The following is a 27,450-nucleotide window of genomic DNA, read 5'->3' on the forward strand; positions in this document are numbered from 1 at the left end:
GGATAGGAATGAACGAATCCACTCCAGCGCTTCTCCTTGAATCCCAATCTCCCGGAGGCGCTGCAACAAGATGGTATGATTTACAGTGTCAAAAGCGGCACTGAGATCGAGGAGGATGACTGCCACCGATCCTCCCCGATCCAAGATGCCCCTTGTTTCCTCCAGGACTGCCAACAGAGCTGACTCCATCCCATGCTTGGGGCGGAAGCCGGTCTGCGAGGGATCAAGGAGATTATTTTCCTCCAGGAAATTGGTCAGGAGGCTGTTGATATATTTTTCCAGTAGCTTACTGGCCCAGGGGAGCAGGGAGATTGGACGGTAGTTGCTAAGATTGGTAACACTCACATTTTTTTTTTAGCGAGTGCCTTCACCCTGGCTTCTTTCCACTTAGGGGGAACTGTATTAGTGAAAATTGAGGCATTGAGTACCTTTAGCAGAACCGGAAAAATAGTCTGACTCACAGTTCTTAAGAAGCCAGTAGGGGCCGAGTCGCTGGGGGAGCCTGATTTTACCTGGGTCATTAGACTATCTAATAGGTCCGGCTGCAGTAAAGGGAAATTCTCCAATACTGGTGATTTATTATCTATTACCCCATGACTGGCAGAGTCAGAGATGGCTACCTGATTCTTTGAGTGGATAATTGGGAACGCAGAATAAATACAATCAATTTTGTTAAAAAAATAATCTGCTAGCTCATTACAGCGAGCTTGTAAATCATCACTGTTTAAAGGAGGCTGGGGAAGGACAGTGAGACTTTTTACTATCCTGTATATTTCCCTCGAATTGGACCTAGCATCATTGATCTTTTGCGTGTAGTGCTGGGATTGAGCTTTTTTGATCTCTAGTTTATAGTTCCTGATAGAGTTTCTGTATGCTATTTTATCAGGGTCTGTATAGCCCAGACGCCATTTTCTCTCCAGCCTTACACTTACGTTTAGTCTCCCTAAGCTCTATGGTATACCAAGGGGCTGACGTCCTAGATCTTTTTGTCCATGAATTTACTATTGTGAGAATAGTATCCAATGACTGGGTTATCCAGTCATTGAAAGTGTCATTAGCTCCTATGGGATCAGTAGTAATTAGGGGGATTGTGGCTTGAAGTTCGCGAGCCCACTCGTCAGATGATAATTTCGGCCAGTCTCTAGCCTCCCGTAAACCTGTCGGAAGAACAGGCGGTTTAGGGATGCACCAGGTTAGTGGGATAAGTTGGTGATCTGTCCATGGAAGAACAATAGGGGGCTCTGTCACTAGATCCGGGCAGTTACTAAATACTGGGTCCAGTAGATGTCCTTTCACATGTGTAGGTAAAGAGACAAGTTGAATCAGCTGAAGTGCAGCTAGGCCAGCAATTAGTTCTTGGGCAGCGTGATCGGCAGTGTCTTCAAAATGCATGTTTAAATCGCCCAACAGCGTAAAAGTGGCCTAATAGCCAAGTCTGCAATTACTGCTGGCGCAGAGTCTAGAAACTGTCTGACCGAGCCAGGGGGGCGATAGGCCAGGATTCCAGAAAAATTAAGGTTAGATGATAGTTCCAAATTGAACGACACGCTTTCGCAGTCCAGAATAGAAGTGGAATTGCATCTACAGGTGTAACTATCTTTGAACACAATTGCCATGAGGGTAGTGATCGGCAGCCACACATATGCTATTGCATCAATCTACAGCCAAACAAGAGTCAGGAACTGTTCCTCAATAATACATTGAATGCTATCCTGGAATCCCAAGATAAGGACCTGGTTACAGGGGGGATTTTAATATAGCACATGATGCGCAGTTGGATGGATCCATACAAAGACAGGGAACACTGGGGCGCTTTCTGACTCTATGAGGCCGAAATTGTCAGACTTGGGCCTCTCTGACGTTAGGCAGACGAGGAACCCAACGGCTACGGAATACACATGTTTTTTAGCAGCTGACCAGACCTATGCCCTTATAGTCTGGTTCTTAACGTCTCAGAGAGTTACAAGAGCTACCAATGGGACTTCGATAGGGACCGCAGCAATATAGGACCCTTCTCCAATCAGACTTGAATTGCGTATCCAAAGGGACCCCCAGGGTCACAAACGGTGGAGGATTAATCATAAACTGCTCGAATGAGATGCTAATGTTAAAGAAATATGGGAGACAATTAGGACGTATCTTGGGACTAACGATGATAGATGGACTTCGATCAACGTTCTATGAGACGCACTTAAAGCCGTCAGCCGAGGGTGCTTTTTTTTAGAGCAATAGCAGCAGGAATCAATAGAGATAGGAAAGAGAAGAGGGAGCACCTCAAATCACGAGTAAAGGAACTGGAGAGGGTCCATCAGAGAACGGTGTCCATTCAGGTTAGGTGGCAACTTTATGCTGCTAGACAGCAGCTGAAAGCCCTTGATTAGGACCAGGTAGAATGTTTGCTTCTGCGGACCAAGCAGCGTTACTACGCTGGAGGTAATAAAGTCAGGAAACTCCTGGCAACTCTTCTGCGAGCTCAGACGACCACTAGGTGCATCAGGGAGATTAGAAGTAGTCAGGGCGAGATCTTACGTTCAGATAGCGACATAGCGGGCAGGTTTGAATCCTTTTATACTGAATTATACAGAGCTGACAATTTAGACCCAGAAGCGGCCAAACAATTTGTGAAAGATGTCCCGGTGACGCCCTTTCCACACTTGAAGGCAAAAAATCTAGATGCAGATGCCCGGCAGAGTAGGGTCTTAAGGCTATTGCGGGACTCACCTCAGGCAAGGCACCGGGGGAGGACGGTTTTTCAACTGATTTTTACAAATCATTTGCTCAAGACTTGGCCCTGGTACTGGTTCGCTCATTTAACTCCTTTAGCCACACTGGTATAGTGACCCCGACCATGACCATGTTTGAGGTAGTTGTTATTCCCAAGCCCAGTAAAGATTCAAGGGACTGTGCCTCGCATTATCCCATTTCATTATTGAACGTTGACCTCAATATTTTCACAAGCAGCCTGGCTGCTCGTTTAGCGCCACATATGCAGGGGTTGATTGACCCTGACCAGTCGGGATTTATCCCGGAACGCATTTATAGTGATGGAACCCGTCGGATGTGCCACTTGCTGGATAAAACCCAAAGTACTCAGACACCCACGGAGCTTATTTCGATTGATGCTGAGAAGGCATTTGACCGGGTTCACTGGCCTTATCTGCAACAGACACTACGCAAATTCAGAGCAGGAGATCGCTTCTTGCAATGGGTGAACTGCATTTATATAGACCCCCAGGCGCCAATCAGGGTTATTGGTGTAACATCCCAACAGTTTGTAATTCGGAGGAGTACGCTACAGGGCTGCCCTCTGTCGCCCCTACTTTTTGCATTGTACATGGAGCTGTTTGCAGAGAAAGTTTGCCAAACCCCGAGAATATCTGGAATCACAATGGGGGATAGGGAGCACAAGATTTCATTATATGCATTCAATGTAGTACTATTGTTGACCAACCAGCAATCTCCCTACCCCTTTTAATGGAGGAACAGGAACTATTCAGTTTAGCATCGGCCTTTGAAGTTAGTATCCATAAAACCCAGGCTCTAAGCTTGACCCTCCCTCAAGCAGAACAGCAGGCGCTAACGGCACAGTTCCCATTCAGGTGGGCTACAGAGGGTGCCAAAGACTTGGGTTGGCAGCCTTTCCCCATCCTGGTTAAGACGGCCCAAGCAAACTGTGCAACCCTCCTGGCTGGGGTTAGGAATGAACTCTCAAATTGCAAGAGGTACGTCCTGTCCTGGCTGGGCAGACTGTCTGCTGTTAAAATAACTAATCTCCCGCGGATCCTTTATGTGATGCAGACGTTGGCGCTCAGGCCTCCGCCGAACATATTGTCATAGATGCAACGCCTTATTAGCAATTTTGTCTGGAGAGGTAGGAAAGAGAGATTGGGTCGCCATTTGACATATCTGAAGTAGGAGGTTTGGGTGTTTTGGGGTATTTTCAGGCAGCAAGACCTGGATACCTGCTTGAATGGTATAAGCTAGAGTTGGAAAAGCACTGGTGCTTTATAGATCGCTCACAAGCAGGCATACACATTTGGAAGGTCTTGTGGCTCCCCCGAAAACACTGCCCCTGCGGAGTATATGTGTCTCCGGTCTTAAGGGCCACTCTGGGAGTGTGGGATAGGGTACAGGTACCATAAGGCCTTTTGACCCCTGTGTCCCTTCTGACCCCATTGATAGGCAACCCCGAATTCCCACCGGCTCACACAGGGGAAGGCTATCTCCATTGGCAAGAGGCCAAATGTAAACTCATTGGGGACCTCTTTGACGAAAACAGGGTAATGGAGTTCACAAGCCTCTGAGGCCTTTGGGATCCCTCAGAAGGCGTACTGCCAATATTTAGCTCTCCGTCATTGGGTAACCCAGCCATAGATATGACCACATGCAGGTTGCTTTTTAACAAAGATTGAGAAATAGTACATTACTAGAACGTCAGACAAACTACTGCTGTCAGACATTTATGCCTTTTTAAATACCCCAGACCGCTCAGTAAATCTCCTGCGCAGAGTAGGTGGGAACCTGAAATGGAAAGCAAGTTCTCCCCCAAGGATAGGCTCAATATCATACATAGGGCCAAAGCCTCCTCATGCAGTACAGCCGGAAAAGAGATGTTTTTGAAAATTGCACATTACTGGTATTACACACCAGCAAGAATAATCAAATGAAAACCTGGAGGGAAAGGGCAATGCTGGCGGCAATGCGATCAACCGGGCATGATCACTCACATTGTTTAGTTATGACCCAAGATACAGGAATACTGGGAATTATTTCTCCGGAATATAGACGACATACACCACACTGATTTACCCAAATTCCCCTCATAAATACTCCCAGGGCTCCCCAATGCCTTGATGTATCCTCTTAGATCTTGCCATAGCAGAGCAATTGCTTTGGCTTTGGGAGCAGCCAAACAGGCACTATTGGCTAGATGGGGCACGGCGGAGATACCCACTCACCTGAATTGGCTATATAAACTATGGGAAATACTAGGGATGGAAAATATTACAGCAGACCTTACATGTTCCCTTCCTAAATTTGATAAAACATGGGGTACCACTATAGAATTCTTGTCCAACGAATTTACTGAGCTCACATGCCAGACATGCTTTAAAGTGCTCTGCCTCACTAAAGCCCCACTCCCCAAAGGGTTAAGGATAATAGATGGCTGCCCCGCCCAGATCATATGTGTGACCATTGCCTGATGAATCGCACGCTCATATAGGGGATAGACGTCTTTATTCTCTCCTTTCTCTTCTTCTTTCTTCTCTTTCTGCCTTTATTTCTAGCTCATACGAATGATCCCCACCGGAAGGTGGATGTAGGTGGCCGCTACTATAATGATTCTTTTCAAATCAATGAAAGGATTTAAACCATAAACATGAGGTCCTAAATTACTTGTCTGGTTTTCTAATTGTGTGACTTTTTTGTGGTAGAATGATGATGTACAGGGACATTACATCTAAGGTTGCAAGGAGCATATTGTCCTCCCACTCAATATTACATAGCATATTCAATACATGTGTTGCATCCCTAATAAACAATGCAAGGTTGGATACAAAAGGGCATAGGAAAGTATCCACAAATTGTGACATTTTGTCAGTAGGTCCACCAATTGTGTGGGAGGACAACATTCCGCTAGCAGCTTTGGACATAGTGTCACTGTAGACCAACATTCTGCCAGAATTTGGTATGATGGAAGTGAAACATTTCCTTAATTGAAGACCTGTAGAACTTTTATCACACACAGAAATGATTTTGTCTATGATACGTATGAAAATTGCTAATAATATATTCATGTTTGAAGACAGATGGTACCGTCATATATAAGGGAACTGTGATGGGCTCCAGATTAGCTCTGGCTTACACTAACCTCTTTTTGAGGTGGTATGAGGAGGAGCGGTTCTGGGACCCAGGTAGCACTAAATGGGTGAACTACTTCCACTATTGGGATCGGTTCATTGACAATATCCTAATTGTCTGGATTGGGACCTCAGATGAGTTGGTGAAACTAGTGACCTAACTAAATTCAAAACATGTAATATGTAATTTACTGTGAATTTCGATCATGAGAAAATGAACATTTTGGATGTTGAAATATATACACGTACCACTCTACTTCAGAGGCGCATGTACAACAAGGACACCTCTTGTAATGCAATTTTACATGCAGCAAGTGCACACCCAAAACACCAACTAACTGCCATCCCATTTGGCGAGATGGTTAAAATCAGAAGGAATTACAGCTCCGACAGAATTTAGGGAAAATCATGATGACGTAAGACCTAGGTTACTCATTAGAATCTATGATGTACAGACTGTAATGGCAGCCATAAACAGAACCCTTAGACTGGACAGATCCAAAACACTAAGAGAAACTAGAAAGAGAGATCAAACACATTATGGTACATCAGGCCAATTACCACTTATGGCAGAAATGTGGACAAATTAAGCAGGATGCTAAATAGACACTGGCACCTCCTTAGAAAACATGACAAGATTGAACCATACATCACTAGACACCCAAATATCACCTTTCGTAAGGTAAGAACAATAAAAAACATTATTAGCCCCAGTCATCAAAGTCCAAAACAGTATCTTAGGTAGTCCCACACACAAAAAGATTCTAGAAATGTGGACCTTGCACAATGTGTAGGATTGCCAAACAAATCACTTCATTAGTTACAATAACAGCCTCACATAAACATTAAGGACAACATCAATTGCATATCACAATTTCTGGTATTCGTCCTAGTATGCAAATGAAATAAGATTTATGTTGGCAGCAAATTCGACTAGCAAAATAGGATAGCAGAACACTTCAGGGCAGTCAAACAGGTAGATTCAAAATATCAATTTGCACTAAATACCCTGACATGTAAACAGCAAGATCAAAGGACTTTGGTGAATAACACTCTGACCAAAACGCAAAATCTATGAACTGAACTAAAAATGTATTCACCGTGTACAGTTGAACTCAATGGGATAGAAAAGCAGAATTATATTTAAATAAATGTTTTTGTTCAAATGCTAAAAGTCTGTGAGAGAAATCTAAAATGAGGTTAAAAGGCACTCAGCCAATATTAACTCCAACATGAGACAACTTATAAAACAAACAGTGGTTGTTTTTCATGAAAATTCTTTTTGTTCAAAATTGAACAAATAAAATAGTATGGGTAAAAATGCTACCCTTACTCTTTCCTCATGAATCATAGATGAAATCTCTTCAGGCTCATAGCATCTGACACGTGTTAAAATACGATTGAAACTGCAATGTGCCTACAACACCCACAATGCATCATAATAAGCCACGCGGGTGTAATTGTATAAAATTGCAAAACAAATGATGGACTAATGTTTATACACCGTGACCAGGGACTTTGATAGTCCGAAACGCGTAGGTGGGAGAATATTTCCATAAAATAAAGCACTAAAAACCAACATGAAGTGGTGCGCGGCGTCTCCTTGACTGAGGATTTTTGCTTCAAACATATATATGTATATTTAGGTTTCAGGGACGTTCTAGTTAGTCAAACATTTGACTCATATAAAACCAGAGAAATTTGCCTGTTATAGTTAGTTGAGCTAACTATAACTAGCGCACCCGCAATGCACTGGTGATGACGTCACATATTACATCACTCATGACATGGTCAGTGACATCACTGATGACATCACTGAGGACATCTCAAATGACATCACTGATGACATCATCCAGTGAATGTGTGTTTCTGGAAATGTTAAATATTTTTCATATATATCTATGCCAAAGGTGTATTGAAGAATGAGTGGATTTACAAGTGCCTGAATGGATTATTTAGTAGGTGTGTGACTGACTGTATAAGTGAGTGATTGAACGTGTCTTACTGAATGCATGGGTTAGTGACTAAACTGTGTGAAAGTCTTTATTGCTCTCTCAGTTGGTGTGTAAGCAGCTGCATGTGTTTGTGAGTAGCGACATGAGTGTCTATATGGGTTACTGATTTGTTGCCTGAGTATCTGTATGGGTCCCTGAGTGTCTGTGTGCTGTGTGACTGCATAGATGTCTGAGTGGGTGATTCACTGGTTGTATGGATTCAAAAGTGCATCTAGAAAGGGCTGTATGGGTGAGTTAGTGCATGTATGGGTGTGTTGGTGAGTGAATGAATGTCTCAGTGGTATATGTGTGAGTAACTACATATGTTTTAAGGCAGTATATATGAGTGTTGAAATATATAAATGACTATACGTGAGAGTAACTTATTTGAAGAGTTTGTGTATAAATGAGTGTCTACTTGTATCAGTGATTGTAAGTATGTGTTAGTAAATGCATTAATAAGTGATGTGGTGTGTGTATACATAACAGAGTTAGTGTGTATAACTGTATACACAAGTAAATTGGTATGTGTTTGATTCTTTGCATGACTGACTAGGTGTGTGAGTAACTCTATGGATGAGTAGCGTAGTGTCACTGTATGTATAGGTATATGATTACATATTATAGCACTGTATTGATTAGTATCTGCATGTATAAGTGACTGGATGTGTGTACAGACCTAGGAAATAGTGGGTCGTATGTAGTATCTGGCATTGCTGTGTGTATGGTTTCAAAAATAGTAGTCTGTATTTTAGAGTGCGTGTATCAAACTTTATATTAGGGCATCAGTATATGCAACAGATTTTCACCTGGATGATGTCATCAGTGATATCATCAGTGATGTCATTTGAGATGTCATCAGTGATGTCATCAGTGATGTGATGTAATATGTGACATCATCACCAGTGCATTGCGGACACGCAAGTTATAGTTAGCTCAACTAACTATAACTGGCGAATTTCTCTGGTTTTACATGAGTCAAATGTTAAACTAACTATAACGTCCCAGTCTATAACATCTGTAAAACCTATGGTTTTTTCGGTGAATTTCAAAGGTTTTTTAAATGTTAATTTCATATTGTAATGTTTATAAAACCTATATTTTTTCTATTATATTTTTAAATATTTTGGAACCCTATTATACATCTTTTTTTAACGTTAAAAATTATGTACTCCCATATCGGTAGCGTACCAAGCTCCAACACCACGCGAATCTGATCCAACATATTGCTAAACTCATAAATGATAAGCTTTTGATATCCGACAGGTTCGTGACACAGCGTCCCGCGGAACATCATAGACGCATGAAGTCACTCCAGCTGCTACTTTGGTATCCGATGGGTGCGCAGTACCAAGCCACGCGTTACGTCATGTACGTATGGGGTCGCGCCCGCAGCTCGTTGGGTATGCGACGAGTGCATGCCGCCAGGCCCTGTGTTACGTCACAGACATATGATGTCGCATCGGGTACGCCATTCCCTCTTTTTTTGTTTCAAAAGTATATCTAAATAAATTTAAACAGTATAGGACAGCAAGCAATGATCTAAAATATTTTAAACATTTATATATTTCTAACTGTAATAAACTTATATTATGATAAATACATTTTGTCAAAATCGAGTCGGGTGCGGCCTCCTTATGCGCTCGGTGCGCGATTGCCATGTGACCTTAAAAAAACACATTTGATTGCTTCATAACATTTCCCAATGTAACACTGAGGCACTCCAAGAAAGGTTAGGGGCTGAAGATGCAGTCTTACACTGGTTTGGCTCCTTTCTCCAAAATCGGTCTCAAAGTGTCAAAATCAACAACTTCACATTGGACCTTCAACCTGTCAGCAGAGGTGTCCCCCAAGGATCAGGCTTCTCTCCGCAACTATTCAACATATACATGGAACCCCTCATCACCATTCTCAACAGATCCAACATTCCCTTCCACCTTTATAAGGACGACACCCAGATTTATCTCGAAACCTCCTCCATTGAAGACATCCAAAGACTCAACAACACTCTCAAAGAAGTCCAACACTGGCTCTCCTCTAACCACTTGAAATTGAATCAAGACAAAACAGAAATTCTCCTAATTTCTAACAAAACAGAAAACCCCCAAGTCACAGAATGGCTAAAAGCAATTGAGGCTCTCAACGACAATCTCTACATGGCCGACTCCGTCAAATTGCTGGGAATCACCTTGGACCCCAAACTAAGCATGGGTAAACACATCAAGAACTCAGCAAAGAGTGCCTTCCTCAACCTAAAACTACTAAGCAAGATAAAACCCTTCATCCAGATCAAAGACCTCAAACAAGCGACGCAATCCTTGGTACTCTCAAGACAGGATTACGGAAATGCAACCCTCACAGGCACAGCAAAATCACACCTAGCTCCCCTCCGATCAACCCTGAATGAAGCTGCAAGAATGGTCACCGGAGTAAAAAAATATGACCACATCCCGCCCGCACTGAGAGAGCTGAAATGACTCCCAGTTGAAATGCATGCAAATTTCAGAACTGCCTGCTCACACACAAAGCTCTTCACACAGGGAAACCCGCATACCTGGCTTCCAAACTCACGAAGGTCAGTCAGACAAGGAACCTCAGGAGTTCAAACACTCTCATTCCGCCAAAATTCCATAAAACAAAAAACCGCAACACAATCCTTCTCTGGAAATGTGCCCAAAATCTGGAACTCCATCCCAGTTCGCACTTGTCTGTGTTAATTGGACCCGTGTAAGCTCGGGCTTGTCAGGGAATCAGCAACTGACCGTCCTCGCCCAACCCTGAATGTCTTAATGTTACATCCAGCTTTCCTGGAGGTCGCATGGGGCCGCACGGTGCCTACAGAGGGTAAAAGGGAATGTTGTCACTGGGAAGCATATGCCGTTTCATAAACAGGAGCTTTTCACCTTGGCGTTGCTCTCTGGGTTCGCCATGGACTGTGCAACCTGGAAGCCACAAGTCAGGATCTGCTGCAGGCTCGGACGGCCCCACGATCTTCACCTTAAGATGCTGTTGCAATCGAGCAGCAGCACTTCCTGGTAAGAGTGTGGATCCTCCGCTGCAGTAGATGCCCAAGCGCTGAGCACTCTATTTCGCGCAACTCTTTCAGAGCCACCATGTTTATCTTGAGCAACCTTGATCAGACATCTGGGACCAGTGAGTCCTCACCAGGTATGCAGGTGCAGTGGTGGTGAATCTATTCGGCACTGCCTGCGGTGCAACTCTCCCAGGCTTTTCCGTACCATTCTGAGCCTGGGAGGCGTGCCCGCCCCCTCCCTCCCAACCTCGCTGCTGCCTCCTTTTTCGCCAAGACTACTCCCTAACTCCCATGCTCACTTCCCCGGACCGTCTTCTTGCAGATCATCGACACCGATACCCCTGTGGTCCAGGTTCTGTGCACGCATCTTACAACCTTCCGTTCGCCTTTGGTTTTGTGGATGCATCCCCCCTCTGACTCTACGCAACGGAATCCTGCTCTCCGGGTTCCTCTTCTGGATTCTTGACTTTGGTGACTTTTATGCATCCCGCCATTTTTGGAGATGGTCTCTATCTATACCCACGATCCGGACCCGCCATTTTGTTTGACCTTTGTTCCGTTCCTTCTTCCCTCCCCACTCCTCCTGATGACCTTCAATCGTTATTCTCTTTTTGCTGGACTGCCTTAAAAATATATATATATGTATATATTTATTATATAATAGTCCAAGTCTAATCACTGTTAAAATGTAATCCTCTGTGAATTTACTATTTGTATATATAGAACCACTAGTATATTTAGCAGACCTTTGTCCTTACTACCATTCCTATGTGATTTTAGAGTGTATCTGGTTGTATCGTTCCTTGAGTGACTTTACAACTTGTACATGTGAAAGTTTTTCCTGTTTATATCTCTTCTTTGACTGACTTTAAACTTTGTACATTTACAATAAATTTGTTTATGTTTGTATCTCTTATGTAACTTATGTAATCCAAAGTCCTTATGTGTCACAACTGGTTCTTTTGTAAAGCACTCTGACACCTTCGGGTAATGTTCGCGCTATATAAAATCGCATTAAATAAAATAAATAAAATAAAATAAATATCAGGACCATTCCAAAAGGCAGCTCAAAGATCTGTTCCTCAAGAGCACTCTCCCAAATGGATAGAGTGCCACTAAAACTCATGAGCGTGCACACTCTGGCACAATGACACTTTGAAACTAAGTCATCTACCTCACGCCTAGCCCGACTCTTTCCCACTATCCCCTTGTTTGGAAGGATGCACAGCTTGAAATACAGTGCTCTCTACTATGAGACTATGCAACTTCACGGCTTCTAGCATTACTCAATCGTGCTAAGTCCCCCTCTGCACCTTGAGGCTTTTGTGTTGTGACCACCGCTATAACATCTGTTTGTTTTAACACTGCTATAATATTGTGTTCTCCTCTGTTAAGTGTGGTAAAGTGCTCCGATACCTTCGGGTCTGCCTAGCGCTTTATAAAACTCTGAAATAAATAAATAATAAAGTTGGAGGACCCCACCCATTTTAGTCATTCTCTCTACAGCGTTTGATGAGAGACACCTCTTCTGCTTAGAGAGCTTATTTGGAGTTTTTTTGCTGTGTACACATATCCTATACTACACACAACATGCAACAATCATCTTGCTCAATATTCATGGTATGTACATTATCTACCACATGTGATGGCCATGCACCTCAAACATTAAAACAAAAACAAATGTGTGTTACATGATGCCCCTGCTGTGTTTGTGTGCACATTTTTGTGCTCCCTTTCGGCCTGGGTATTGGTGGCTCTAGGAAGAATCAGAAGCCACGGGCAGAGTGCACATCCTAAATCACAGGTGACCAACAGTAAACAGCAATGTGTAGATTTAGTTTGCTGTACGCTCTGTTGTCAGGCTTTACCAGTATAGTAGTGTGTCATATATGAGACTTTCAGATACACATTTGACATGTATTGCTTGACTGTAATGAGCGTTAACACTGTGTATGACGTAGCCTCACTGCTGATCCTCCCTCCATCCGAGCACATTCACATGTGTACGCTTCGCGATACCAACACTTTCAATAATACCGCACACCATTGACATGCGTGTCTGCGCATATCCACAACCTAGAAAATGACATGTGATGTTCTCCATTCAATCCTTTAGAACAGCATCTCATTAGCTATAGTTGCCACCCTCCCGACACTTGTTACAATGAAGTAAATTGCTCATTCTGCGACGTCAAATCTACAAAAGAAACACACATAAGTACGCTTCCTGATCAGACAGGAACTGAACAACTCCCAGATCCCCGGAATCATTATTCACACCCCTACACTGGCCTGGCATAGGCAAGCCCAGCCCACTTTGCGTATGTATAAATAGGATAACGACGACACCACATGTCCCACTTCCACACTGTCTCAGGTGATATCGCCGCAAACACCTCGCATATCACAAAGTGCAATAAAAAATGGGATCCATGAGGTGTACAACATCCTGGCAATCAACACTGGACATGAATTGTGAACCCTACTGGATGTCGTGTTTTAAAAGGAATCCATGAGGTGTACACCATCCTGCAATCAACACTCATTCTGAATTGTGAGCACTGCTGCCCATAGTGTTTGCACACACAAGAATGACAGCAGGTTTGCAGTGGGGCCTGGGTGCACAGGGGCTCCAATTGAGCATGGTGTGGCGGGAGAGGTGGAGTGAATCAGCCTGGCTGTGCAGGTGCGAACATGCGATGTTGCCGTGCATAATGATGTGATCTCTGACCTGATTCAGTCTCATTTTTGTCTCATTTTAAAGACCTGCTGTACCCTACAGTAGGCCTGATCCAGAGGGCAGCGCTGCCCTACAGACACGTGTTGAGCGCGGTTCTGCAGGAGGGGTAAGGTGTATCAGCCTGAGTGCACACGTGCAAATAAGCTATGTTCCCGTCCGTAATGATGTGATCTCTGACCTCATTCAGTCACATCTCTGTCTCATTTTAAGGACCTGCTGGACCGTACTGTAGGCCTGAGCCAGTGGACGGCGCTGCCCTACAGACACGTGTTGAGCGCAGTGCTACGAGAGGGATGGGGTAGGGTGCATCAGCCTGGGTCCGCAGGTGCGAACAAGCAATGTTTCCGTGCGTAATGATGTGATCTCTGACCTCATTCAGTGACATCTCTGTCTCATTTTAATAAATTGCTAGACGGTACAGTAGGCGGGCAGCGCTGCCTCACAGACACGTGGCGTTGGCTTTAGGGCACTATAGTGAGCTCATTACTAAGTGTACATGCACACAACCTTCCACCACTGTAATACAGGAGCACATTATGCTTCTAGCATGCACTCTGTTCCTTTTGTATGTGAACGTTGGTACAACATATTAGTTAACCTTGTATATTCTTGTGCACTCCAAATCCTCTTTGAGCCACGATTACCACTAACAGTTGGTAGATCGTACTTCAAAAACGAAGGATGCACTCAACTGCTGTTTTCTATTAAGCTTGAAATAAACCTTCATTTACCTCCAGACGTTTCCATCATTAAATTATTTCTCCCTTTTCAGACACTGAATTGATGGACCCAAAATTGGCGGAGCAGGAGCTCACCCCGCGATGATGCCCCGGGCATTCTAACACCTTCCATCATGGTATCAAGACACCGTCCCCGACCGGAGACCTGCTCTCCTATCATACAAACAATCCCCGTACTCGGAGCTTGCACCAACACGTCGTTGGACACACAGATGTTGGCAGGTGAGCAGTGAAGCCTCGGTGCGCAGGACCTACAATTGTGCACAGTGCGGGAGAGGGGCTCAGTTGCAGCACCCTGGGTGCACAAGGGCAGGAAAGCGATTTTCCCGTAGCTATTAATGTAATCTCTGGCTTCATTCATATGTTTCATTTTAAGGACTTGCTGACCACACTCTTTCTCGGGGACTCCAGCGTCCTAGACAAACAGGTGACGGGAGGGCAAACTATGAGGGCTGGGTACAGGAGGTCGATGCTCTGTCTCCTCCTCCCTCTGTTCTTTTGATTCTCCCTCCTCTTATCCCTTCCACCCATTCCCTCTCCCTCACTATCAACCTTTCATTCAGACTACCTTTCTTTACCTCTTCCACATGGCACACATACTTATGTTTCATTTTTGTCTTGCAGGTTTTGAACGCTGCTTCCACAGGAGTCCAACCCACGTTTTTTATTTTATACTATTGTTTGTTCCAATAAATGTACGTTTCTATTTATTTGTGTTATAATAAAGGTTATTTTTTTTGCAATAAATAACTGAGTGTATAGGTCTTATTTTTCTGACAACACTTGTCTATACTTTACTGTGAAAATCATCTGTTTATAGGAGGTTATGAGACAAAACATTTGTAATTTTTCAGTTCACCTACCAAATATAAACCAATTGACTTTTACATAAATGAAGCCTGCGTAATTCTACAACTGCTAAGGTTCTTTCTATGCGTGTATCACTTTATACCACCATGAGAAATGCCCGTGTGATTCCGAGGCCTACCCTGCATATTTAAGTAAAGCCCCGGAGGGTGGCGATCCCCGGACTTCAGTTTGCCTCGAAGCCCCCCGAACAATTAGTAAACAATACTTGAGAAGGTACCCTAGGCGACAAAACTTCTCTGTCCCTTCCGCGCCTAATTTGCATGTGACATTAAGATCCCCAGTCCTACAGAAACCCCGCAATATAATAATAGGATTAGCCACAGAACATTACCCACTAGGAGCCTCATTTAAATCAACGAGTGAGCCCCGCTTTTTTTTTTCTCCATTTTTACCATCAATATCCGCTCTATTAAAGTGATACAAGGTTTTCCTCCTCTCACTTCAAAAAGTCAAACAAGGATTTGCTGTCACAGGGTGGAAGCCTTGTACCCGCCCTCTAATAGCAAACATAAATGTCCCCCGGATGCACACCCTGGGACATAGTATGAGCTGCGTCTGGGAGGTCGCGCTCCCTAGGACCATGATGCATTGGTTAATATAAACGCATACTAACACTACTTACACACGTGTAGTACAGTGACCAGAGTGTAGTGAAGAGGCAGAGGAAGCGCAAAATCTAAAAATATAAATCCTATCAGAGGTCAGATGACACAGTACAATGAGCCGACGACCCTGGGATGAGTAGAAATAGCTACACGAAGAAAACGGGTCTTCAGCACAACACAAGCAACTTTGAAGTATTGGTGAGTGCTGCCTCCTTTTTACCTTCTCCCGCTTGTCGCCAAATTGATGTAGTGAAGAGGCAGACAGCAGTGGATCCGATAAGTAGATTTATTGCAGGAAAACAAGACGCCTTAAACACCCACCAACAGGAGCAGACAGCAAGGGAACCGTCTTCTCCAGCACCGTGTACAAACTCCCCAAGGTTCCCCTCATGACAGCCTTACATTTTAACATTACATACTTAGTTACATTCTACTAGAAATACATACTAACATTCTACTATGTCTTACATGGGAATACTACACTGAGCACATGACTTTCCAGCAATGAGCTCATGGTTTCATCCAGGAGTCTTAAGACCGGAAGGGGTGAGTAGTGCGCTTCCCACTCCTTGTATTATATAAATGCAAACTAACACTACTTCCACAGGTATTCCACAGTGCCCAAAGCATATCACTTTACGGCAATGAGCTCCCGATTTAGGCTCACGGTTTAATCCCAGAGTCTTCAGGACCAGTAGGAGAAAGTAGTTCGCTACCCACTCCCTGTATTCTATAAACGCATACTAACACTACTTACAGAGTTATACTACAGCGGCTAGTATCCTACAGCGACCAGAGTCCATCACTTTACAGCAATCAGCTCGGTTTGATCCCCGAGTCTTCACAACGGTAGGCGTGAGTACTTCGCTTCCAGTTTAGTATCAACGCACGGTAGGGGTCAGTAGTTTGCTTCCCACTCCCTGTATGGTATAAATGCCTACTAACACTTCTTACACACGTATATTACAAAGACCAGAGCACACTCGGTTTGATCCCCGAGGCTTCACACCGGTAGGCGTGAGTACTTCGCTTCCCGCTTCCGGTATAGTATAAACCCACAATGGCGGTCATTAGTTGGCTTCCCACTCCCTGTATGGTATAAACGCGTACTAACACTACTTACACGCATATGCTACAAGACCAGAGCACATCACTTTACAGCAATGAGCTCACGGTTTAGACTCTCAGGTTCATACCCGAGTGTAGCAGCATATCATCTCAGCACCATGTTATTCTGGGCAACACCGCACTTTCAGACCGCTAGGAGTGACTAGACTACTTCGCTTCCCACTCCCCCACAGAGCTTACAGTGCTCCTACCCACCTATCCTACTTTTTTCACCCTTTTTTGCCTTACTCGCTTCAATGGAATCACAAAATGGTGGCCAACACTTCCTAGTTGCAACTGCTTGCAGCGCTCGCAACCAATAAGCAGCAAGCTCGTGCTCATAACGCCTCAGCCAATCAGATGGCAGAATTCCCAAATATTTATATCTGTAAATTATGATATTTCTCCAAAACTACTGAACCGATTTAGACCAAATAAACAAAAGCGTGCTTTCTAGACCAAGACCCTTCTCTCTGCCAAATTTGGGGTAAAACCGTTCACCCGTTTGACCTGTAGCCTTGTCTAAAGTTTCCTATGTAAATTAACATGGAGAAAACACGTTTTGGGACCCCCTTTTTTCTCTGCCCCCCTTGACGAATCACCCCCAAACTTGCAACATAGGAGCTGATATCAACAAAGAATTAGTTTTGATGATTTCATGAAGATTCATCAAACGACGCCAACGTTGTAAGCAAAACAAAAAATGTTCTTCCTATGGAAACTAGGTCCAAAATATAACTACCTACTGGCGACCGCCAGTAGGTAATATATATATATATATATATATATATATATATATATATATATATATATATATATATATATATATATATATATATATATCACCTTAACAGCAAGTCTCCCAATGGATTAAACACCACAGAGGACATGCATACGTTTCTGTAGTAGATCTCAAATAAAATAGGAATCATAACTTAACCTGAAATCGTTTTAAAAATATCGTTATAAAAAATGTCATTAATTAGCCTCTAATTTCTAATTTTTAAAATGCACTTATTTTTTCATTTTATACAGTACTATGCACTTTCTGTTGACTCAATGAGTTTTAATATCTTATGAGCTTTTAGGGGGGGTGGTTTTAGAATATCCAGGTTTGGATTTTTAATACCATGTAACCCAATTTTAGCTCATAGGGAATGATTATTACAGTTTACATTGAGAATACGGTTCTGATAAAAATGACTTGTTAGTTACCAATTTAATCAGCTGCAGCAATTGCACAGAAACATGATTTGCACTAAAAAGCGTAATTTTGCACATATTGGTTTTATAGGCATTCATGCCGATATGTTTTAACTCCATATTGAATATTTTTATAAAGTTTTTAATATGAGATGTTTACATAACCTATGCGTCATATTGCACATACTAATTTTAGACATTCATGCTGTTATTATCATTATATACAAAGGAATACTGCGCTTAAATATAATGATGCAAAGATAATGAAAACGAGAATTAAGTCTCTATACATACATATATTTTGTAGTTATTTATTGCGCAATGTTGCACATTGTTATATAATGCATTCATGCAGCAATATGTATACAACATCATAAACCAGAACCTATCCAATGTTCAAGCTGGTCGCTATTGATATATAAGGACATAGCGTCAACAGAAGTATTTCTTCACTGTTTGTCATCACATGACTGAAATGTTTGAAAAAATGAGTATTTAAGAATGTAACAAGCTGCAGTGTCGCTATGTGATCAAGGTTACTGGTTAACCGAAACGTGTCATGCCTGGATTACCATTTTCTGAGAGCAAATAAATCTTCCCACTGAGAACTTATCTGCTGCTTGGGGTCCTTCTTTCTGTTTGGTGTGGAATCGCCGAGGAAACAGGAATTGCTACGATATCAATTACGGAGGTTTTGGCTGCCTCTGTTTGTTGGACCCCGTCCTGGAAGTTGGTGTCCGCCCTCAGCCAAGACTGTCTGCGAATCCGATGGGAAAATGATGGCTGGTTGAACCCTCTGCTAGCGAGCTGAAGCAACACATCGAGCCGAGTATCGAGGACGCGGAAGCTTGAGTCGGAGGACCCGCGGAAGCTGTTCTCGTGTACCCGGTGAGTGAAGTAAGCACATAGCTATTTGCAGGACGGGGAATAAGCGGCAGTGAATGGAAAGGAAGTTCTGCTCTTGTTAAAAGCCGAAGTGCATACACAACGTGCCGGCGTAATTAGCAGTTTACAGCTGCGGGAAAGGCAAAACAATGCTGGCAACGCAGTAAAAGAAAGAGAGGAGAACGCGGACGCGTTCTTTGACAATGTCAACAAAGCGAGCACTTCGAGTAAAAACACGATTGAGCCAAACGAGGGAGGTGATGGAAACTTAAATACCCTATTAAAGAACTTGGAGAAAAAAATGAGGGCTGAGATCACCAAGTGGTGGGAACATAAATCCCTCACTAAATATGCCGAGGCAGGAAGGGTCCCACGTGGGCTGAGAATACTCCTGGCCCCGAGCTTTGAAAAGCCTAATTCGGCAATGCTGCGGGAATGGGGAGAACTAAATTTACAAGCATCAATGAACCTTATTCACCTTCTGATCAAATACGCAGACATAGACCGACTGGCTTTAATAGCGGAAATTGAGAAGATTGAAACAGAATTATGCAAATCTGATAAACAAGACTGGATAACGTCAAAGAGAATTGAAATAAAAGAGCGCCTAAAAAAACATGAGGACAAGATCATAGCAAGGAAGGTACATAAATTCGCAAGAGAACTATCAAAGAGGGAGAATATATACTTTCTCAAAAAAATACGACAATCTTCATAAGGTGAAGGGAAAAAGGAAGCGTAAAACCTAATACGCTACAAGCCGGCGCTTCCAATGTAACTGAAAATGACGTTACAACTGACCCTGAATCACTGTCTAGTGGCTCTAGTGAGGATGGAAGTAAAAGCAGCAGCAAAGACACAGACAGCATGTTCTTCAGTATAGAAGAAGAAGTCGATTTTTTGTTGGAAGCGAGGTTAAAAACCCTGAGACCTCGCAACGACAGAAATCAGGTCGGAAAAGACGCAGCACAGTCAGGCGCTCAAGCAGGAGGAAACGCAGGCGAAAAGCCCAAAAAGAAGAAGAACTATTGGCGCAAAAAGCATTAATCGACAAACAAATCGTAGTAAACCTCACAACCATGACTCTGACGAAAGCTGAAGAGCAGTTGTTGCCATTGGGCCTGAACTTTTGTCCGAATACAGATTTCAACTATGCAACCACTCGGATAGACATTTTCAAATTTATAAGGAAACTAAAATTAAAAAAATATTTTGCCATGAAAAGTGTTTGGGAGGACAAAAAAACAAAAACACGAACTGTGGCTGGGTCACACTTGCAGCCTCTGAGGTACCTACACTATGGGCATTACATGAGCTAAATAATGAAGAGGAAAATAATTCCCAAACATCAACCCAATCACAACTAAGAGAACTGGATTTGCTCCAGAAGGGTGCGGGAGAAAGCCCATTCAAGCCCAGATAAACATTTGTCCCTCTTATGCCGAAGGATGCAATAGACGTTTTTCATGATCGCATCACTGAGGAAATAAAAAAACTTCATTGCCAAACCAATCATGAGAAATACGGTTCAAATCAGCATCAAGTTCAATACAACAATCTGATGGAAAAAATTAGGAAAAACCTGAATGTCATAATAAAAAAAATCGGACAAGGGCGGCAATATTGTGCTGTGGAGCAAAATAGATTATGAGGCTGAAGCCAAGCGGCAACTGGAAAATGTTGACTGTTATGAGAAGACGACACTAAAAGCATACAATAAGGCAAAGGAAAATATCAAAAAAGAACTACAAAAATGGAAAACAGATGGCTTAATAACAAATGAGGAATTTAAATTCTTATATAATGCCCACCTGTGATGCCTTTTCTATATTTGCTACCTAAATTGCACAAAGAAAAAGTCCCAATACCTGGCAGAACCATAATATCAGCCATCAAAAGCATGACAGAGCATATTGGCTAATACATAGACTATTTTCTACAAGAATTGGTAAAAGAGATGCCGTCATACTTAAAAAATACTGGAGACTTTTTATCTCGGATTGACAATTTTGATTGGACAGAGGACATGATGTTGTTGACTCTAGACATACAGTCTTTATATACGAGCATTAACCACGAACAAGGTTTGAAAGGAGTTGAAAATTTTCTTAAAACTCGTCCTGCTGAATATGTGTTACACAACAAAATGATAATGTCATTAATCAAATGGTGTCTTGATAATAATTATTTTGCCTTCGGTAAGGATTACTACAGACAGAAAAGAGGAGTGGCTATGGGGGCCTGCTTTTCCCCGAGCTATGCGTGCTTGCACGTAGGGTTCTGGGAGAGGCAGGTCCTCATGTGCCAACATCAATATGAGATGGAGAACAGGATTTGTTTATGGTTGCGTTTCATAGACGATGTTTTTGTTATCTGGAGAGGAGACAGCCTGAGTGCCATGGAATTTGTAGAAAAAATTAATGTAAATGACTATAATCTATTCTTTACTTCGCATCAGAGTACCAGTAAAATTGAGTTTCTTGATGTCCAGGTAATGGTAACTAATAACAAACTGGCAACAACTGCATATAGAAAACCTACAGCAGGAAATGCGTCTAGCGCACACCCCAAGCATCTGATAGCGAGCATACCATATGGCGAGGTATAGGAACTTAAGCGGATTTGTAGTTCCCACGAAGAGTATGAGAAGTGTAGAGATGAAAGCATAGAAAGACTCTGTGCCAGAGGATACACAGAAGAAACACTCAATATAGCCATTAGTAGAGCTGACAATAAATCAAGAGCAGAATTATTGCCTACACATAGAAGATCCGAGGGCGGTATAGAATCAGATAAAGACACAGATGCACCGAGATTGATAACTACATTCAGCAGGCTAGAGCGCAAAATAAGAGCCATATTAAACAAAAATTGGCCAATTGTGCTGACAGACAGCATCCTGAAAGAAGATCTCCCTAATAAACCACAAGTGACCTTCAGGAGATGTAAGAACATGGCTGTTCAGCTGACACAACCACTAGGGGCATGGGCAGCTGCTCCCACTTGGATGCCAGTCAAACAAGGATTCTTTAAATGCTCCACATGTCGAGCATGTACATTTGGTGTATATACCAGCAAATACAGTACACCCTTTAGTAAGAATGAGCTAAAAACAAAGGGGAACTATGCCTGCTGTACAGAATTCGCTGTGTATATTCTCAGGTGCACCTGCGGCCTCAGGTACGTGGGCAGCACCATAAAGCCGGTGCACGTGAGAATATTACAACATATTAGAGCAATCATCAACAGCGACCCCACCTACCCGGTAGCTAGACACTTTAAGGCGAGACATGACAAAAACATTAAGTGTCTATCTTACTATGTTATTGATGCAGTACCAACTCCGAAAAGAGGTGGGGATAGAGAAAACCTGTTAAGGCAGTTGCAGACTAAATACATACTTAACCTTAACAGCAAGTCTCCCAATGGATTAAACACCACCGTGGACATTAAGCATGGGCGAATTTTGCGAATTCGCGATCTGCGAATTTGCGGATTTGCGAATTCGCGATCCGCAAAATTCCCGAATTTGTACAAATGTGCGGATTTTAGTTTTTTTGCATGTTCGCAGGTTTTTTGCGTGTTCGCAGGGTTTTTTGCGTGTTCCCGGGGCTTTTTGCGTCTTCTCGAGCCGCTTGCATAGCGAAGTTACCCATGCAGTCGTTTATGGGAGAGGGAGAGAGAGATAGATAGATAGATAGATAGATAGATAGATAGATAGATAGATAGATAGATAGATAGATAGATAGATAAAGAGAGGGAAAGAGAGAGGGAGAGAGAGAACGAGAGAAAGAAAGAGAGGCCGGATCTCTGAAGGGCCAGATTCCTGAGTTGCCCCTACAGAACATACAGCTTTTTATTTTTAGCAAAATGCATATGAAAATTGTGCTGTAAAGGTCTCTTTTAGTTTAACCCCTCCTGACAACTCAAAATGGGTATATTTGCCATCCTCTCCCTTCTTCCTGTTTTTTATATCTGTAAGTGCTTCCTGATGAGGTTTAATTCCTTGGACAGGTGCCTCGTTGCCTACTTGTAACTATTCTCTGACCCTGCTTCAAGGGTCAGAGCAGGGTCAGAGAATAGTTGCAAGTAGGCAACGAGGCGCCAGGAAGCAATTAGCAGCAGGTGTCCAAGTTGAAGTTAATTTGTGTGTAACCCTTTTGTAAAAGGTTACAAAGAAATTAGGTTCAACTTTTGCACCTGCTGCTGTAACCCTTGCTTGGCTGAAAATTCGTCCCCGCTGATTCGCGGATTTTACCGCGATTTCGCGAGATTCGCGGATCGCCCACCCTTAGTGGACATGTATACGTTTCTGTAGTAGATCTCGAATAAAATAGGAATCATAACTTAACCTGAAATCGTTTTAAAAATATTGTGTAAAAAATGTCATTAATTAGCCTCTAATTTCTCATTTTAAAAATTCACTTATTTTTTCATTTTGCACAGCACTATGCACTTTCTGTTGACTCAATGAGTTTTAATATCTTTTGAGCTTTTAGGGGGGGTGGTTTTTGAATATCCAGGTTTGGATTTTTAATACCATGTAACCCAATTTTAGCTCATAGGGAATGATTATTACACTTTGCATTGAGAATACGGTTCTGATAAAAATGATTTGTTAGTTACCAATTTAATCAGCTGCAGCAATTGCACAGAAACATGATTTGCACTAAAAAGCGTAATTTTGCACATATTGGTTTTATAGGCATTCATGCCGATATGTTTTAACTCCATATTGAATATTTTTATAAAGTTTTTAAAATGAGATGTTTACATAACCTATGCGTCATATTGCACATACTAATTTTAGGCATTCATGCTGTTATTATCATTATATACAAAGGAATACTGCGCTTAAATATAATGAAGCAAAGATAATGAAAACGAGAATTAAGTCTCTATACATACAAATATTTTTCAGTTATTTATTGCGCAATGTTGCACATTGTTATATAATGCATTTATGCAGCAATATGTATACAACATCATAAACCAGAACCTATCCAATGTTTAATCTGGTCGCTATTGATATGTAAGGACATAGCTTCAACAGAAGTATTTCTTCACTGTTTGTTATCACATGACTGAAATGTTTGAAAAAATTAGTATTTAAGAATGTAACAAGCTGCAGTGTCGCTATGTGATCAAGGTTACTGGTTAACCGAAACGTGTCATGCCTGGAATACCATTTTTTGAGAGCAAATAAATCTTCCCACTGAGAACTTATCTGCTGCTTGGGGTCCCTCTTTCTGTTTGGTGTGGAATCGCCGAGGAAACAGGAATTGCTACGATAAATATATATATATATTTATATATATATATATATATATATATATATATCACAGTTCACATCCTTTGAGAAACCGGGACCCTCGGACTGCGGTGCAAACCAGTGTCAAAGGCACCCTGTATGTATTATACTTCACCACACGCTAACAAACGTGTAAATGCACTCGAACTCCATGCGATATTCACCATCAAATTAAACCATCCAGCAAGGTTCGTGAGTATATTCTTTATTCCAGCATGGAACACAGTTCATAGAACTAAACCCCCAACGCGTTTCAGCGACAACTCGCCTTGGTCACGGGTGAGTTGTCGCTGAAACGCGTTGGGGGTTTAGTTCTATGAACTGTGTTCCATGCTGGAATAAAGAATATACTCGCGAACCTTGCTGGATGGTTTAATTTGATGGTGAATATCGCATGGAGTTCGAGTGCATTTACACGTTTGTTAGCGTGTGGTGAAGTATAATATATATATATATATATATATATATATATATTTTTTTTTTTTTTTGGTTCTGGTGAATAAAAGACTTGGCGAACGTACGCTGTACTGACTTGGAGTGCTCTCATTTGGAAAAACCCAAGGATTGGGGATTTCGGCGTTGTGAATATATATATATATATATATATATATATATATATATATATATATATATATATATATATATATATATATATATATATACACATATATACATATATACATATATATATATATATATATATATATATATATATATATATATATATATATATATATAATGCTTCTTTAGGAGAGGCCGAAGTCCCCAAGGCATGGAAACATGCCATGGTTTCACCTCTTCTGAAGAAAGCCACCGCAGATCCAAACGACCGCTCTAATTTCCGTCCAATTTCGCTGCTACCCCTATTCTCCAAAATCTTGGAGAAACATATTGTCTCCCAACTAACACACTTCACAGAATCCAATCACCTCCTTCACACATCTCAATCGGGATTTAGGGCTGGATTTTCAACGGAATCTACCCTACTTGGGGTTTCCGAAACCATACGCCGGCAAGTTGATGATGGGGAGACCGTGGCACTTATATTACTCGACCTAAGTGCCGCATTTGACACAGTCTCCCACACCATCCTCCTTAACACCTTACAAACCTGTGGCGTCACAGGACCGGCACTGGCATGGCTTAAAAGTTTTCTCTCTGATAGAACTTTTCAAGTCTTCTCTGCCACATCCTCTTCCAAACCCCACAATCAACCTTATGGGGTTCCCTAGGGCTCGATACTTAGCCCCATACTATTCAATTTATACATCAGTCCCCTTGCCACCTTAGCCGAACAATCTGGGTTGACGATCTACTCATATGCTGACGACACCCAGATTGTTTATTCACTTTCGGCGAATGCACATTCCAACCCGTCCTCCCTCCATTCGGGCCTTAACAACATTGCCAATTGGATGTTTGAGAATAAGCTAAAACTCAATGGAGGAAAGACAGAACTACTTCTGTTTGGAAAACAAACCTCCTTGTGGGGCCCACAACATTGGCCTCCTCAGATGGGACCCACACCCACCCCCTCTAAAACCGCTCGCAACTTGGGCATTATCTTTGACGAACACCTGTCCATGAAACAACAAGCGGTTAGAGTGGCAGCCACTTGTTTAACCATACTCAAGTGGCTCAAGAAAATCAGGTGGATGCTCCCCCAGAATACACTAAAAACCATAGTCCAAGCTCTAATTACATCTAGACTGGACTACGGTAACATCTTATATCTGGGAACATGCAAAGATGTTACTAAGAACTGCAAACAGTGCAAAATGAAGCTGTGAGACTGATATGCATGTTACCGAAAAAATCCCCTACGTCATCTGGTCTCCGGAGTCTTCATTGGCTCCGTATTGAACAACGAGCAAAATTTAAAGCTCTATGTTTCATGCATAGAATCAAGGCTGGTAAGGCCCCTGCCTATCTGAGCTCTCTGGTTCAGCAATACGCCCCCCAAGAATCCTACGTTCCTCGACCCAACACAAGTTCCTGGTACCTAGGATCAATCGAGTTAGACAAGGTGGTCGCTCTTTTTCCTTCCTGGCCCCCTCCCTGTGGAACTCCCTCCCAATTCAGCTTCGCACAAATGAATGCTACCTGCAATTCCGTAAGAACCTGAAAACATGGTTGTTTAACCAATAACTCTATTTTCATTAGCTCACTATTCTCCTCTCTGTTACTTTGTTCAGTTTCATTCCTAGCGCCGGTAAACCTTAGGGTAGCTGTTGTGCGCTCTACAAAAATATATATATATATATATATATATATAGATATATATATATATATATATATATATATATATATATATATCAAACACACAGAGTTGCCTGCTGTAGAAGATAACGACACCACTGGTTGCAGTCTGCCCTTTTAGTTTATTTCAGAGAAACAGCAGCATGGCATGCGGCAGTCCACTAGACATCAAGGTCCATTCCGACGCGTTTCGTTTTCACTTCATCAGGGGAGTAGGACTTGAAAGCATCACAGCTGGGCAATGTTTGGCGGCACAATTTATGTTCCAGAAACCCGCCCCAGTGGGCGTGGCCAATATGGCCTCTTGGTTAATGTAGTCCCTTGCCAGTGCTCTCGAGTGAGTTGCCATCTGCGTGCTTCAAAAATAAATTGCAAAATAACATCCAAGTGGATCGTGGCTCAAGCTGTCATGTCCAGCCACTGTTTATGTACCTCTGGAAAAAACGGCACCAGCGCCAAACGTGACCTCGCATTCACGGAGTCACTGGAATGCTAGAAGCATCGGGTTTATCCTCCGCGGCTCAGGCGGGCCGCTAGAAATCAAACACACAGAGTTGCCTGCTGTAGAAGATAACGACACCACTGGTTGCAGTCTGCCCTTTTAGTTTATTTCAGAGAAACAGCAGCATGACATGCGGCAGTCCACTAGACATCAAGGTCCATTCCGACGCGTTTCGTTTTCACTTCATCAGGGGAGTAGGACTTGAAAGCATCACAGCTGGGCAATGTTTGGCGGCACAATTTATGTTCCAGAAACCCGCCCCAGTGGGCGTGGCCACTATGGCCTCTTGGTTAATGTAGTCCCTTGCCAGTGCTCTCGAGTGAGTTGCCATCTGCGTGC

The sequence above is a fragment of the Lissotriton vulgaris genome, chromosome 5, assembly GCF_964263255.1.
Source record: "Lissotriton vulgaris chromosome 5, aLisVul1.2, whole genome shotgun sequence".
NCBI lineage: Eukaryota > Metazoa > Chordata > Amphibia > Caudata > Salamandridae > Lissotriton > Lissotriton vulgaris.